The sequence below is a fragment of the Heptranchias perlo genome, unplaced genomic scaffold (genome assembly GCF_035084215.1).
Source record: "Heptranchias perlo isolate sHepPer1 unplaced genomic scaffold, sHepPer1.hap1 HAP1_SCAFFOLD_52, whole genome shotgun sequence".
Taxonomy (NCBI): domain Eukaryota; kingdom Metazoa; phylum Chordata; class Chondrichthyes; order Hexanchiformes; family Hexanchidae; genus Heptranchias; species Heptranchias perlo.
Genome location: NW_027139537.1, coordinates 1,361,619 through 1,377,924, shown reverse-complemented (window position 1 = coordinate 1,377,924; position 16,306 = coordinate 1,361,619). Strand labels below are relative to the sequence as shown.

General features: G+C 46.0%; 1 non-coding gene and 1 pseudogene across 1 annotated transcript; one reads left to right on the top strand and one right to left on the bottom strand.

Annotated features, from left to right (window-relative positions):
• Nucleotides 1-16,306, top strand: part of LOC137314528 (zinc finger protein 585A-like) — a 915,457-nt pseudogene that overhangs the window by 32,632 nt on the left and 866,519 nt on the right.
• trnag-ucc (transfer RNA glycine (anticodon UCC)) lies at nucleotides 5,466-5,537 on the bottom strand. Its single transcript has one exon. It is a non-coding gene; the product is annotated as a tRNA-Gly (tRNA).

Sequence of the window (16,306 nt, the reverse complement as noted above, 5' to 3'; positions counted from 1 at the left end):
GCTCGTTCCAACCAGAAAGCTAAGGATGACTTTTATCTGTTAATACTATTACAGTCCTCCGCTGTACCAGCTGAACGATCGAAGGGAAGCAGCAAAGATTGCTCTCTTTGGTAAATGTTCACTGTGCGCCTTTTGACACTCCAGGACTCGTGGAGTCACATGTGCATGACCGAGACTGACTCGGTTCCTGCTCATAGCGCATCGTTGTGGCAGTGTGAGCTGCTACTTTCTCTGCACACCCGGGGCGAATGCAGCAGTGGATACCGTGTCCAATGACAAATCAGAAGATTGTCTGGTCAACTCCAACCTGACTGCATTGTTTTTGAGAACTGTCCATTACCTTATGACTTTTGATAGCTTGCAAACTGACCTAATTGGAAGTGCTGCCTGGCAGTCTCCACCGTTCGTGCGCTTTCAACACAGCAGGAAATGCATTAGGTTTATTCACTTCGTGAATCCTGAGTTCAATCCACAAAAAAGATACCAGGACTTACAGGGAGAGGTTAGACAGACTGGGACTTTATTCCCTGGAGAGTAGGAGGTTAAGGGGTGATCTTATAGAAGTCTATAAAATAATGAGGGGCATAGATAAGGTCGATAGTCAAAATATTTTCCCAAAGGTAGGGGAGTCTATAACGAGGGGGCACAGATTTAAGGTGAGAGGGGAGAGATACAAAAGGATCCAGAGGGGCAATTTTTTCACTCAAAGGGTGGTGAGTGTCTGGAACGAGCTGCCAGAGGCAGTAGTAGAGGCGGGTACAATTTTGTCTTTTAAAAAGCATTTGGACAGTTACATGGGGAAGATGGGTATCGAGGGATATGGGCCAAGTGCAGGCAATTGGGACTAGCTTAGTAGTATAAACTGGGCGACATGGACATGTTGGGCCGAAGGGCCTGTTTCCATGTTGTAACTTCTATGATTCTATGATTCTATGATTCTATCACCCATGAAGCTTTTTTCCATGTCTCACTTCATCTTTCCATCTTTGCGAAACACGAAAATCAAAAACTTTTGCTTACTGCAGCACACCAAAAGATTTATTACCCCTTGACCTCTCTTTATCGAAGCTTAGGATTCACGTGGGTTGTGGATTTGCTGAAAACTGACACCATTTTTGTTTCGGGACAATTCCCCAAGGTAAAAAAGTGAGTGGAGAATGCGGGCATCGATCCCGCTTTTTCTCGCATGCTAAGCGATCACTCTACCATTTGAGCTAATTCCCCAGTTGCGGCCATCAATTTGCCCTTCACAATAATCGCTTAACATTCGTCTCCAAGCAGCGCCGCGATGCCACCTCCCTGAATTTTTTCAATACTTTGCTCCAATCCGCGGTATCGAGTGTTCGCAATTGAGCAACAGCAGAACGGGAAGGCACAGTAATCGTGAATGATGCTGAGAAGAGCCCGAGCCTGCAGAAGGCATACGAGGTCATCGGAAAAGAACAGCCGCCCGAGTTTGAGGAAACAGTGAGAGCTCTGTCTGACTGACTAATGGAAGGCTAATTTGCCTGAAAGTGATCGCGGTTTGACGCGTTGTTATTCAAAGGCACTCCCTGCTGGTGAGCAGAAGCAAGTGCTCGAGAAAAACAGCCGTTTTCGGGGAGACACAAAAAGCTTTCAGGTTGAAGAAAGGAAAGGAGGTCTCCTGTGCCTCAGCGCCAACATGTTAAGCTTTTGGCTGTCTGTGAAGTAAAGAAAACGGCCTTGAGCTAATTTCTGCTTACTCCAAAAGCACGTTCGCTAGTTCCAACCAGAAACCTAAGGATGACTTTTATCTGTTAATTGTATTGCAGTCCTCCGCTGTACCAGCTGAACGATCGAAGGGAAGCAGCCAAGATTGCTCTCTTTGGTAAATATTCACTGTGCGCCTTTTGACATTCCCGGACTCGTGGAGTCACATGTACATGACCGAGACTGACTCATTTCCTGCTCATACCGCAGCGCTGTGGCAGTGTGAGCTGCTACTTTCTCTGCAAACCCTCGACCAGTGGAGCAGTGGATATCGTGTCCAATGACAAATCAGAAGATTGTCTGGACAGCTCCGACCTGACTGGATTGTTTTTGCCAACTGTCCATTACTTTATGACTTTAGATAGCTTGCAAACTAACCTAATTGGCAGTGCTGCCTGGCAGTCTCCACCGTTCATGCGCTTTTCACACAGCAGGGCGTGCATTAGTTTTATTAACTTTGTGAATCCTGCGTTCAATCCACAGAAGAGATATCAGGACCTGTGAAGCTTTCTTCCATGTCTCACTTCATCTTTCCATCTTTGCTCAACACCAAAATCAAAAACTTTTGCTTGCTGCAGCACACCAAAAGATTGATTACCCATTGACCTCTCTTTGTCGAAGCTGAGGATTCACGTGGGTTTTGGATTGGCTGAAAACTGACACCATTTTTGTTTCGGGACAACTCCCCAAGGTAAAAAAGTGAGTAGAGAAAGGGGGTATTAATCCCGCTACTTCTCGCATGCAAAGCGAGCACTCTACCATTTGAGCTAATTCCCCTGCTTGTCAAATCAAATTGCCCTTCACAATAGTTGCTTCACACTCGCCTCCAAGCAGCGCCACGAATTGCCACCTCACTGAATTTTTTCAATACTTTTCTCCAATCCGCGGTATCGACAACCTGCAAGTGAGCAACCGCTGAACGGGAAGGCACTGTAATCGTGAATGATGCCGAGAAGAGCCCGAGCCTGCGGAACGCAGACGAGGTCATCGGAAAAGAACATCAGCCCGAGCTTGAGGAAACAGCGAGAGCTCTGTCTGTCTGTCGGTCTGACTGACTGATGGAAGGCTTATTTGCCTGAAAGTGAGTGCGGTTTGACGTGTTGTTATTCAAAGGCACTCCCTGCTGGTGAGCAGCGGCAAGTGCTCGAGCAAAACAGCCGTGTTCGGGCAGACACAGAAAGCTTTTAGGTTTGAGAAAGGAAAGGAGGTCTCTTGTGCCTCAGCACCAACATGTTAAGCTGTAGGCTGTCTGTAAAGTTAGGAGAACGGCCTTGAGCTAATTTCTGCTTCGTCCAAAAGCACGTTTGCTAGTTCCAACCAGAAACCTGAGGATGATTTTCTCCACTTGCTGAGGATTTCCAGCATTTTCTCTTTATATTTCACATTTCCAGCATCCGCATTATTTTGCTTTTGATTGGATGAACCTCGTCCTTCTAAACCCCATCACAGAATCATCAGCGAGATGGGTTTACAATGGCGGATGACCTTACCCAGAATGCCGCGCGCGGTAGAATACGGTCTGTCTCCATTCGAAGGGGCGCAGCGCGCAGGCGCGGCAAGGGCAGCCGGCCGGATAAATCAGCGCCTTGGAGAGATAGAGGGGTTTCTGGGGCGCGTTGGATTGTGGGCTCTCCGGCCGCCATTAGTCGCAGGTTGTGGGTCAGTGTTTTGTTGCCCGCGTGGCCCACAGACCGTTTCTGGAAATACAGACTGAGGAATTCAGAGCGGGTTTGCTGAACAGACACTGACCGTACAATGTAGAACAGAGTTTATCAAACTATTTTTCTCGTGACCCAGTGGAAGAAAAACACTTCCCCCAGGGACCCCAAACAATAATAACTTCAGACTGGAGTTTTCATCAAATCCCAATAAAGGTGAGTCCATGCTCGCTCTTCAATTCACTTCAAGTAATAATTAAAATTAGACATCGACGTTGCTTGAAAAACATTTTAAATACAGTATAAATACAGTAAAAGAAGATCAGGTTGAGTTTCACTTCCTCAATGTGAGGGGTGGGTCTGTCAGTTGGTCATGATCTCGTTCCAATCTGGATCACAGGATGAAAGTGCTTCACGCATCTCAGGTGCGCTGTTGAGTTTCTTTCTCTTGTTTTTAACCTTGTCAAAGTCGAAAATCCCATTTCGCACAGGTAGGTTGTTGTGAACGGCAGCAACAACAGAACACGAATCATAACAGAGGATATTCTTTGAAAGCACTGATCCAAAAAGATGACAATCTGAATGACTTGTGGCGTGTTTTCAATGTGTTCACAGGTGAGTCGCACCGGCTCGTTTTCTTGCTCAGGCATCAAGTTTAGCCTCATTATTGATTCAGGATTTCCCAAAGCAAAAGGATTTTCACCCAACGCTTTTCCTTCAAATTTTCAAATCCCTCTACAGGGAAGTAGCGACTAAAATGGTCAGACAGAGCAGCCAGATGTAACTGTGTGACACATTTCATTTCATTCCCTTTATCTTCATTGATGCTGTTCTCCTCAATGTGTTGTAACAGTGTGAAGCAGGAAATGAGCTCCGCTCCCATTTCTGATCATAACTCTTCAAAAACCCTGTATTTCAGTGAGCTTCCTTTAATGAAAAACCCCTTCTCATTCCAAGCCATTAGAGAGAGTGCGGTGCCCAGAACTGAGCACGGAACTCTAAATGATGCCTCACCAGAGCACTGCTTTTTTTCCAATTCCCTTGAGATAAAGATCAAAATTTAATCTCCATTTTAACATTGTTTTAGTGAATTAGTGATCACTTTTAGTGATTTCTGTATTGGACCCCCTAAATCTCTATCCTCCCCCACAGTTCCTAGCTTCTTGCCATTTAGAAAATACACTGATCTATCGTTTTATGGTCCAAAGGGATAACCTCACACTTCCCCACGTTGAACTCCATCTGCCACAGTTTCACCCATTCACTTAATCTATCAATGTCCCTTTGCAAATTTCTGCTCCCATCTACAATGTTTACTGTGCTACCTAAATTATTGTCGTCAGCACACTTGGAAATAAAGCTCTTTACATAAGAACATAAGAAATAGCAGCAGAATAGGCCATATGGCCCATCGAGCCTGCTCTGCCATTCAATAAGATCATGGCTGATCTTCGATCTCAACTCCACTTTCCCGCCGATCCCCATATCCCTTGATTCCCCTCGAGTCCAACAATCTATCGATCTCAGCTTTGAATATAACTCAACGACTGAGCATCCACAGCCCTCTGGGGTGCAGAGAATTCCAAAGATTCACAATCCTTTGAGTGAAGAAATGTTTCCTCATGTCGGTCCTAAATGGCCGACCCCTTATCTTGAGACTATGAGCTCGAGTTCTTGACTCTCCAGCCAGAGAAATCAGACTCTCAGCATCTACCCTGTCAAGCCGTCTAAGAATTTTATACATTTCAATGCGATCAACTCTCATTCTTGTAAACTCCAACCAATATTGGCCAATTTTGCACAATATTTCCTCATACTACAATTGCAGCAAGACCTCCTTCCTCTTATATTCCAACACCCTTCCAATAAAGGCTAACAGATCATGTCCCTTCCTCACTCTCATTAGACCCTTGGTAAATCAGTATTTCCAGCATGTTTTTCCTCTTTTCCTTCGATCGGGAAAAGAAATGAAGGTTGATAACATTTTACAATAATTACACTCGATTATGAACTGCATCAAATTCGATTGTAAACTTAAGAGTTTCTGATGGAAATAAACTAATAAGAACACTTAATTGCGATGGCCGGGAATCGAACCCGGGTCAACTGCTTGGAAGGCAGCTATGCTCACCACTATACCACCATCGCTGAAAATAATCAACAATAAAATAGTTCCCAAACATCAGATCCTGAACAGACACTGCAGGCTGTTGGATTTTGTTCTTCATTTTCACTGGTTTCTGACGGATCCTTTCTCGCTCTGTTGCAGTTCCTGTTTCCGCCCAGTCGATTTCGCCAACCCCCAATCAATGGAAATTCCACACCAGCCAATCATTCTTCACCTGATATCGGACTGAAGAGACAGTCGATACCTGCAATACTTGACCAGCTGGAAATACATTTTACCACAGCTCACATCAGCCATTGAGTAAAGTTAAATAATTACATTAAATCATTACAGAGACCTGACTACCAACTGGACAGGAATGGCAGCTTTATATTCAAGTCTATAAGATGTTTAGAAAGGACAGGGAAATAGGGAAAGGAGGAGGAGCAGCAATATTACTAAAGGTCAATGTTACAGCAGTTCAAAGATAGAATATCAGTGAGGGTGAGCGGGCAGTGTAAACACTCTGAGAGAGACCCATCACAAGTGCCCCCGCTGTACTCCTCCAGAAGGTATAAGAAGGGCGAGTGCGGGAGGATTTCTTCATTCTTTGTGAAAGTGTTTGTGAGATTGTGGAAATGTCTGGAAGAGAAAAAACAGGCGGTAAAGCTCGGTCCAAAGCCAAGTCTCGCTCATCCCGGGGCGGACTGTAGTTCCCTGTTACCCGTGTTCACAGGCTCCTGCGGAAGGGGAACTATGCTGAACGTGTGGGTGCCGGAGCCCCGGTCTATCTGGCTGCTGTGCATCGAGTATCTGACGGCTGAAATCCTCCAGCTGGCCGGCCACGCGGCCCGGGACAAACAAGAAGACCCGCATCATCCCCAGACACCTGCAGCTGGCCATCCGCAACGACGAGGAGCTCAACAAGCTGCTGGGACGGGTGACCATCGCTCAGGGTGTTGTCTGATATCCAGGCCGTGCTGCTGCCGAAGAAAACCAGCATTGTGAGCTCCAAGAGCAAGTAAACCGGCCAAGGCTTAATCTGATAACTCAAAGGACAGGACCAACCTGATTGAAATCTTTGAAGAAGGAACAGAAAGTGCAGACAAGTTTAATGCAGTAGATGTGATATATTTGGATTTTCCGAAGGCCTTCTGTAATGTACCACATTGTAGACTCATGGCTAAGTTCAGAGCAAGTGGAGTCAGGTCAGGTGGCAGAATGGATAGTAAGTTGGCTACAAAACTGAAAGCCGAGAATAGAGGTTAAGGGTCGCTACTCAGACTGGCAAAAGGTGGGAAGTGGAATTCCAGTTGCTGGGACGACTGTTCTTCACAATTTACATGAACGATTTGGATTCGGGAATCGGAAGTACAATTCCAAAATTTGTGGACGACACCAAATTGGGGGATTAAGTTAATACAAAGGAAGAATGCATCAAAATGCAAGAGGACATTAATAAACTTGCAGAATGAAGAATCAGGAGGTCACACACTGCTTGGATAATAAGAGCCTAAACGGGATAGAGGAGCAAAGGGATCTAGTGGGACAGATACACAAATTACTAAAAGTAGCGACCCACGTTAATCAGGTCATAAAAAGACAAATCAAAAACTGGGATTCATTTCTGGAGGGATAGAGTTGAAAAGCAAAGAAGTTATGTTAAACTTGTACAGAACCTTGTTTAGACCAGACTTGGAATACTGCGAACAGGTCTCGTCTCCATATTATAGACACCGGGGCACTGGAGAAGGTGCAAACAAGATTCACAAGGATGATACCAGAAATGAGAGGATATTCTTATCAGGAAAGGCTGCACAGACTGGGTCTCGTTTCACTAGAAAAGAGAAGGCTGAGGGTTGATCTGATCGAGATTTTGAAGATAATGACAGGGTTTGTTAGGATAGATGTAGAGAAAATGTTTCCACTTGTGGGGAGTCCAAAACTTCAGGTAATAAAAATAAAATAGTCGCTAATAAATCAAATAGGGAATTCAGGAGAAATTGCTTTACCCAGAGAGTGGTTGGAATGTGGAACTTGCAACTACGAGGAGTAGCTGAGGCAAATAACAGAGAGGCATTTAAGGGGAAGATAGATCAGCACATGAGGGAGAAAGGAATAGAAGGATATGCCGATAGGGTTAGATGAAGTAAGGAAGGAGGAGGCTCATGAGCAGCATAAACGCTGGCATAGACTAGTTGGGCCGAATGGCCTGTTTCTGTGCTGTAATTTCAATGTAACTCGATGTAAAGGCTCTTTTCAGAGCCACCCTCTGTATCTGTGAAAGGGCTGGTTACTGTGTGAAGGGAGACGCTGATATCATGCTACCAGTGTGGCTTTGAGCTGCTTTTGTCTCGTTGTGGACGAGATGAGGTATTAATGGGACTGGAGTCGGGGCAGTGACCACAGTCCGGTACTTTAAACGGTGACTTATAGACCCCAGCCCACACATCACCAGGTTTCTTGTATTTATTTAAACTACTTGCCATATTGGGCTCGTAAAGAATCATCAGAACTGCTCGACTAACCTTTCTACATCTGTGAAATTCAGCGCTTCGCTCCGTTTCTGTCCTATTTTGTTGGATTATTTACATAACGCATCAAACTCACTGGGGAATCACCGAAATGTAACTCTGTACAGAAACAAATAACAGTGAATTGCCTGGTGCCCAGGAGATCAGGAACATTACTCGCCTTTCGTCCTGTTATCGAATAAACCGTGTTTAGAGTCCACCGACCCGCTTTGGTTCCATATGGGGGATTAAACAGAGAAATCGGGAGGGGAGGAGACAGTCAGAGTGACAGAGCGGAGAGCGGCCTCTGATCTTCCAGCTCCACCTCCAGTTCTCTCCATCCGACAGTTTCAAACCGTTTATCGATAATAGAACCGAACCTCAGCGCTTCGCACAAACCCTGACAGACCCGGGCTTCATATTCAAGGATTCCCAAAACCCGAAGCTTTCAAATAAGCCCCGTTACAATGAGAAATCGTTAATATTCCTGCCTCAATACAGTCCATTCAATAACAAGTCAACTCGGCTCCTCCATTTCAGTCTGTTTCCCTGTTCTATCTCCCCACACATCCCCTCCCAGACGGGTTCAGCGTTTTACAAACACCTTATTCCAGCTTATTTGTAGAATCTCATGTGTTGTGGTTTGAGTTATGACGCGGAGTTTCTCCGCCAGGGTTACCGTCTCACAGAGACTCTCGCCCTGAATCTGTGAAAAGATTATGACCATGAACTGGGACTGGAGCCGAACACATCCCCAGTTACAGTGAGGCCCGGCCCGGACATCTCATTCTCTCTATTTTATATCAGACAGTATCCCACTTTCATGTCCAGCAATAGAGAGAGAGATAGAGACAGTATCAGTCTTACACTCCCGATCTGTGTCCAAATCACGCACAATAGCAGTATCCACCTTCATATACAGCACCAGAGAGAGAGAGGGGGAGGCAGACACGGTGAGAGAGACAGAGAGAGCGGTGAGACACAGTGACAGACAGACGTTAACAGTATTATTTCCAGACTGACCGGGAAAGTGCCGTTTTATCCAGAAAGATCGCGTTGGAGAGACAGAAGATGCAATCCCATCTCTCATTGATATTGTACAAGGGTCAGACACACTATTAATCCCACACTCAGGGACAATACAGAGAGGGACAGAAACAATGGGTCACATTTAACCCTCTAATGCCTGTTGTACTATCTGCAGTTTTACAGCTCAGGGCTGTTCGATATTACTCTCAGTGACCTACCGTTTCACTCCGGTTAAATTAATCTGCGACTGTTGCTGCCTGATATTAACCCTACACGGTCCCAGCAAATACACCGACTCCCACTTTCCTCCCATGTTTCTCCAGGATTGGTTTGAGAAATCCTCTCTCAGTCACACATTATAGGGGCCATTAATGAAGAGAATCCATTGGCTGATTTCACAGCCGCTCACTTTATCTCTGAAAGGCTCTTTACCATCAAAAGACCCCGAGAGAAACAGCAGGGATGGAAACATCTAGTTTAATAGTTGGAGATTGTAAAGTCAGTCTGGATTCCAGAGTTAGGCACTGGTGGAATCCCATCTGTTTTCCATTCTGGTGCCTGTTCCTGCACTGCCTGTGGACCCCATTCCCTCTGACCTTTCCCCCAGCCCCACTTCCTTTGCTCAGACTCGGAAAAATTCCAATTGGGGAAAGTTTCTATCGATTTTTGGATTGTGAATTGTGGGCGCCATTCCCTCAGTGAGCGGAAGAAGATGGTTTAAAACAGCCGGGAATGGAGAGATCACGGACCCCGGGGGAAGGGAGCAAAGAGCAGCCTCGTTACAGCAGATCATCGCTTCGGGACCGTGTCCGCGGGTGGGCTCAGAGATCGGCATTGAGTCCGGGGGAAGTTCAGAGGGAGTCCGGGGGGCTGTTTGTAAGAGGCGGAGTGGATTAGGAACTGGTCACGGAACATGGAGTGAGAGGGGGGAAAGGAGAGGTCATTCTCGGGCTGTGTGTGTACAGGGTGTGTCCAGGGGAAGGGAGAGAGAATGGGAGGAACCTGCTATTAAAATCATTGCTGCTTTCTCTCCCCAAACCAGTAGTGAATGGTCCTGGTTTAGTTCCAGCCTCACCCTGTTTATTGTTATTGGACAGTGAAGAGTGGAAACAGAGCCGGACAGTAAGGATGTGGGGAGTTATACAAAGAGCATCTATTGCAGGCATCAGGTGAGAAGTGTCAAGGACACATTTTAATCAGCGGCTGTTTGGTTTCGGTTGAACGGTTAGTCCCATGGGAGAGGGGATTAGAAACCTGACCTGTACAAAGGTCCCTGCCCCATCGGGTAGTCCCATTCATGGATCAGTGCAGGGGATGGGCCGTGTCTGGATGTCATTGAATTGTTTTAAAACAGCCCAACACACCTGGTATGCAGAAGCTGAGTGCTGCAGTACTGCAGTGGAGTCAGACACTGACACTGTTTGTATCACTGGATTTCATTTTGTGGATATTCAAAATGATCATTAACGGAGATATTAAACTGATCACTTCTGAATTTTCTCCCTCACATGTTCCTGAGTAACAAGAGATAATTTTCTTTCCACAGGCAAACCCTTGAACGATCCAGAATAAATGTGATGCTTCCTCCACCCGAGGCAGAAGGAACAGTACAGCCAGCTCCTTCTCACACACAGTAAGTATATTATCACTCACAGAGCACAGAGACACAGACAGGTCATCAGTTCCACAGTCTCAGACAGCACAAGTAGTCAGTCCCACACTGATCACAATTTCCAGAGACACATTTTCAATCCAACAGTCAAGCAGAGTCGGTGTGGCTGACACTGTTCCATTTCCCCCTAACTCAGTCCCGCTGACAGGTAGATACAAAAATCCCAGTCCAAAATCACACTCTCAGAGTGAAAGGCACTGTTATAATCTCACAGGAGAGCAACATTAGCTACAAATTAAATACCAGATAGAAATCACACATGGTACCCGATTCAAAGGTACAGAATGAATCCCAATAATGTTCCCCGAGATTCAAATTGAATACTAGCCCAGAACTCTCACACACATGACTTTAATACATGCAATATCCATTCGAAAAGTGTATCATATGATACAAATTGCATACAAGTCCAAAACTCAGGTAGAGTATCTGATTGAGAAATATTGAAAGATAGTAAACCTGAGAAACAAATTAGATACCTGTTCAGAATGTACTCGGAGAATGAGATTTAAAGATAGAGTATCAATTCCATTAGTGCAGACTGAGATACACATTACATACCAGTCCAAAAATCTCATACACAAAGAGCAGGACAAATCCAATCCGGCCAATTACCGCCCCATCAGTCGACTCTCAATCATCAGCAAAGTGATGGAAGGTGTCGTCGACAGTGCTAACAAGTGGCACTTACTCACCAATAACCTGCTCACCGATGCTCAGTTTGGGTTCCGCCAGGACCACTCGGCTCCAGACCTCATTACAGCCTTGGTCCAAACATGGACAAAAGAGCTAAATTCCAGAGGTGAGGTGAGAGTGACTGCCCTTGATATCAAGGCAGCATTTGACCGAGTGTGGCACCAAGGAGCCCCAGTAAAATTGAAGTCAATAGGAGTCAGGGGGAAAGCTCTCCAGTGGCTGGAGTCTTACCTGGCACAAAGGAAGATTGTAGTGGTTGTTGGAGGACAATCATCTCAGCCCCAAGGTATTGCGACAGGAGTTCCTCAGGGCAGTGTCCAAGGCCCAACCATCTTCAGCTGCTTCATCAATGACCTTCCCTCCATCATAAGGTCAGAAATGGGGATATTCGCTGATGATTGCACAGTGTTCAGTTCCATTCGCAACCCCTCAAATAATGTAGCAGTCCGAGCCCGCATGCAGCAAGACCTGGACAACATCCAGGCTTGGGCTCATAAGTGGCAAGTAACATTCGCGCCAGATAAGTGCCAGGCAATGACCATCTCCAACAAGAGTGAATCTAACCCCTTGACATTCAACGGCATTGCCATCGCCGAATCCCCCACCATCAACATCCTGGGGGTCACCATTGAACAGAATCTTAACTGGACCAGCCATATAAATACTGTGGCTACGAGAGCAAGTCAGAGGCTGGGTATTCTGCGGCGAGTGACTCACCTCCTGACTCCCCAAAGCCTTTCCACCATCTCCAAGGCACAAGTCAGGAGTGTGATGGAATACTCTGAACTTGCTTGGATGAGTACAGCTCCAAAACACTCAAGAAGCTCGACACCATCCAAGATAAAGCAGCCAGCTTGATTGGCACCCCATCCACCACCCTAAACATTCACTCCCTTCACCACTGGCGCACTGTGGCTGCAGTGTGCACCATCCACAGGATGCACTGAAGTAACCCGCTAAGGCTTCTTCGACAGCACCTCCCAAACCCACGACCTCTACCACCTAGAAGGACAAGAGCAGCAGGCACATGGGAACAACACCACCTGCACGTTCCCCTCCAAGTCACACACCACCCAGACTTGGAAATATATCGCCGTTACTTCATCGTCGCTGGGTCAAAATCCTGGAACTCCATTCCTAACAGCACTGTGGGAGAACTGTCACCACACGGACTGCAGCGGTTCAAGAAGCCAGGTCAGCACCAACTTCTAAAGGGCAATTAGGGATGGGCAATAAATGCTAGCCTTGCCAGCGATACCCACATCCTATGAAGGAATAAAAAAACAGTTATTAAACATAACAACGAGATCTGCACCTAGTTTTATCTGTGCAATTTCTGATCTCCATTCAGACCTGTATCTATGTTTCACTTTATATTTCCTGCCCTCTGTACAGTGTGTTTCTTTCCCAGTGAGGCGAGGTACTCTGTAATAAATGTCCCAGTGCTGTGTTGACAGAAAATGGTGGCCCTGAATAAACACAAAATTGAGACATATACCTGTAAAAAAATCAGTGCCTTTACATTTAAACAACATACCTCTCTCAGTGTGTCTCTCCTTCTCTGTACTTTACGGCCCTTGTATGGAACAGTGACAGCTCCTGGACATGTACAGCACACGGTGGGTAACAGGGAACCATTCACTCCCGCCCTGAACTGAAAACATAATGTCTGCCAGCAAGGCTTACTGAGGGGCAAGGCGGCCATCTTACTGAGGGGCAAGGCGGCCATCATACTGTGGGACGAGCTGGCTATTTTACTGAGGGGCAAGGCTTACTGAGGGGCAAGGCGGCCATCTTACTGAGGGGCAAGGCGGCCATCATACTGTGGGACTAGCTGGCGATTTTACTGAGGGGCAAGGCTTACTGAGGGGCAAGGCGGCCATCTTACTGTGGGGCAAGCTGGCTATCTTCCTGAGGGGCAAGGCTTACTGAGGGGCAAGGCGGCCATCTTACTGTGGGGCAAGCTGGCTATCTTACTGTGGGGCAAGGCTTACTGAGGGGCAAGGCGGCCATCTTACTGTGGAGCAAGCTGGCTATCTTACTGTGGGGCAAGGATTACTGAGGGGCAAGGCGGCCATCATAATGTGGGGCATGGCGGCCATCTTACTGTGGGGCAAGCTGGTTATCCTGCTGAGGTGCGAAGGCCATAAAAATGCAAACATTTCTCGAGGAATAGAATTGAAAAGCAGAGATATTATGTTGAACTTGTACAGGAGCTTGGTTAGACCAGTCTATGTGAAATGTAATTAATCAGATAATGCTGGACACACACAACAGGTCAGGCAGCATCTGTGGAGAGAGAAACAGTGTTAACATTTCAGGTCTGTGAACAGTTCTGTTCTCCATATTATAAAAACGATACACGGTCACTGGAGAAGGTGCAAAAAATGAATCACTAGAATGATACCAGAACTGAGAGGTTATAAATATCAGGAAAGACTGAACAGGCTGGGTATTTTTATTCGAGAGAAGAGAAGGCTGAGGAGTGCCCTAATAGAGGTCTTTACAATTAGGAAGTGGTTTGATATGTTAGAGGTCGGGAAGATGTTTCCACTTGTGGGGAGTCCAAAACTTGCAGTCATTAAGATAAAATAGTCACGAATAAACCCAATAAGGAATTCAGGAGAAACTTTTTTAACCATGAGAGTGGATGGAATTTTGAAACTTGCTCCTACCTGGAGTACTTGAGGCGAATAGTAGAGATGTATTTAAGGGTAAGCTGGGTAAGTACACGAGGGAGAGAGGAACAGAAGGATATTCTGAAGTTAGGAGGAGGCTCGTGTGGAGCATACACACAGGAATGGAACAGTTGGGCCGAATGGCCTGTTTTTGTTTAAGATTTAAGTCTCGTCTTTTCTATTCCCATGGAAATAATCCTTTTTTTTCAAGTCTTTCCAAAAAGGATTCCCTTCCCTGGCCACATTCGAGTGAATCCACATTGTGCTCTCCCTATGGCTTTAATGTTGTTTCTATAATGGGACACCGAAACTGCTCTGGAACTATGTGGTTTAACCGAATAGAATAACTAATAAATCTTCATCATAATCATCAGTCCCAGGGAGCAGTAAAACGGGTTATAATCAAAGAGTAAAAAAACAAATAACTAATAAATCTTCATCCTAGTCAGTGTTGCTTGTCTCCTATTAGATCAAGGATCCCCTAAAGGATCCCTCACGGTTGTACAAACCGATTTCAATGCGATGCCTGAACATAAACCAAGTTATGTTGTTCGAACAAAACGGTGTCCACGAGCAGTTTCCAATGTTTATTTATGTGAGCAAGTCTGTGTCTGATATAAATCTCTTTCTGGTACAAGAATATGATCCCAGAAACTACTTTTGCTCAGACAGTGGACAACTAATGAACACATTCCAATGAAAGTTAACAACAACTTGCATTCCCAGACTGCCTTTAAAGGAATAAACATTCCCAAGCGGATTCACGGAGAAGTAAAAGGAATAAGAAGATATCAGGAGGACTGGCGAAAACCTTGGTCAAAGAGTGGGTTTAGGGAGGATGTAAAAGGAGGAGAAGTAAATGGAGAGTTGGAGGGGATATGATTGGTTTTCAAGAGTAGAATTTCGACGACCCCTGACCAAGGAAGGAAATAGTAGGAAGGACGGCAAAAGCTTGGAGCGAGAGATGGGTTTCTTGGAAGGTCTGAAAGAAGGAAAGAACTTGCTTTGAAATAGTGCCGTTCTTGACCTCGGGACGTCCCGAAACAATCAATGAAGTGCATTGTTAAGTGTAGTCGCTGTGTTAATGTAGGAAACGTGGCAGCCAATTTGCGCACATCAAGCTCCCACACACTGCAATGAGATCAATGGCCAGAAAGTCGGTTTTGTAAACATTGGTTGAAGGGTAAATATTGGCCAGGACACTGGAAGGACCTCCCCTGCTCTTTTTCGAATATTGCTGTGGGATCTTTTACATCGACCTGAGAGGGCAGATGGGCCCTCGGCTTAAAGTATCCTACCGTCGGCACCTTCAACAGTACAGCGCTCCCAGAGTACTGCCCGTCCGACAGTACTGCGCTCTTTTAGCACTGACCATCCAGCAGTGCGCCAGTCCCTCAGTACTGACACTCAGAGAGTAATGTGCTCCCTCAGTAGTGACCCTCCGATAGTCGAGTGCTCCCTCAGGACTGCACTGCAGTGTCAGCCGGGATTATATGTTCAAGTCTCTGGAATTAGACTTCAATGCACAGACTTCTATCTCACAGGTGAGACTGCTACCACTGAACCACGTCTGACACGTGAAAGGAGGAATGGAGATGGAGGGGCTTAGGGAGGGCAATCAGGAGCGTGGATATGGCTGAAGGCACGCCTGTCAGAAGTAGGACAAATGGACTCCAGATGCACAAGCGGCCAGAGGGGGAGGAGCAGAATGTTTGGGAGGGGCTGTCGGAACTGGTAGTTTATAGAGATAGGGAGGGGTGAGACACTGATGGATTCAAGTGTGAGAAAGAATAAAAATAAACTAAAGGCTGAGGAGATTGGAATCCAAAGCAAGTCAGTAAGGGCTTGAGTGATTGGTGAGTGACTCACCAATCAAAAAACCAGGGGTGAGGATGGAATCCCTGGCGAGGATGTGGAGATTTTGGGGTCAAAGATCATGACTTCTCAATTTTTAACTGGAGGAACTGATGGCTCATCTAAAACAGAATGTGGACCTGACAACACAAAGATATTGGAAGGGTCAAGAGAGGCGGTGGTTTCGTCAGCGTCCATCTGAAAGCTGGTCCGTGTCTGTGGACTGTGTCACCAAAGGGCAGCATGTAGATGAGGAAGAGGAGGGAGCCAAGGATTGAACCTTTAGAAACATCAGAGATAACGGTGATAGGGTGGGAAGAGAAGCTTCTCCTGGCTTTGATCAGATAGGTGAGTGGAACCAAGTGAGG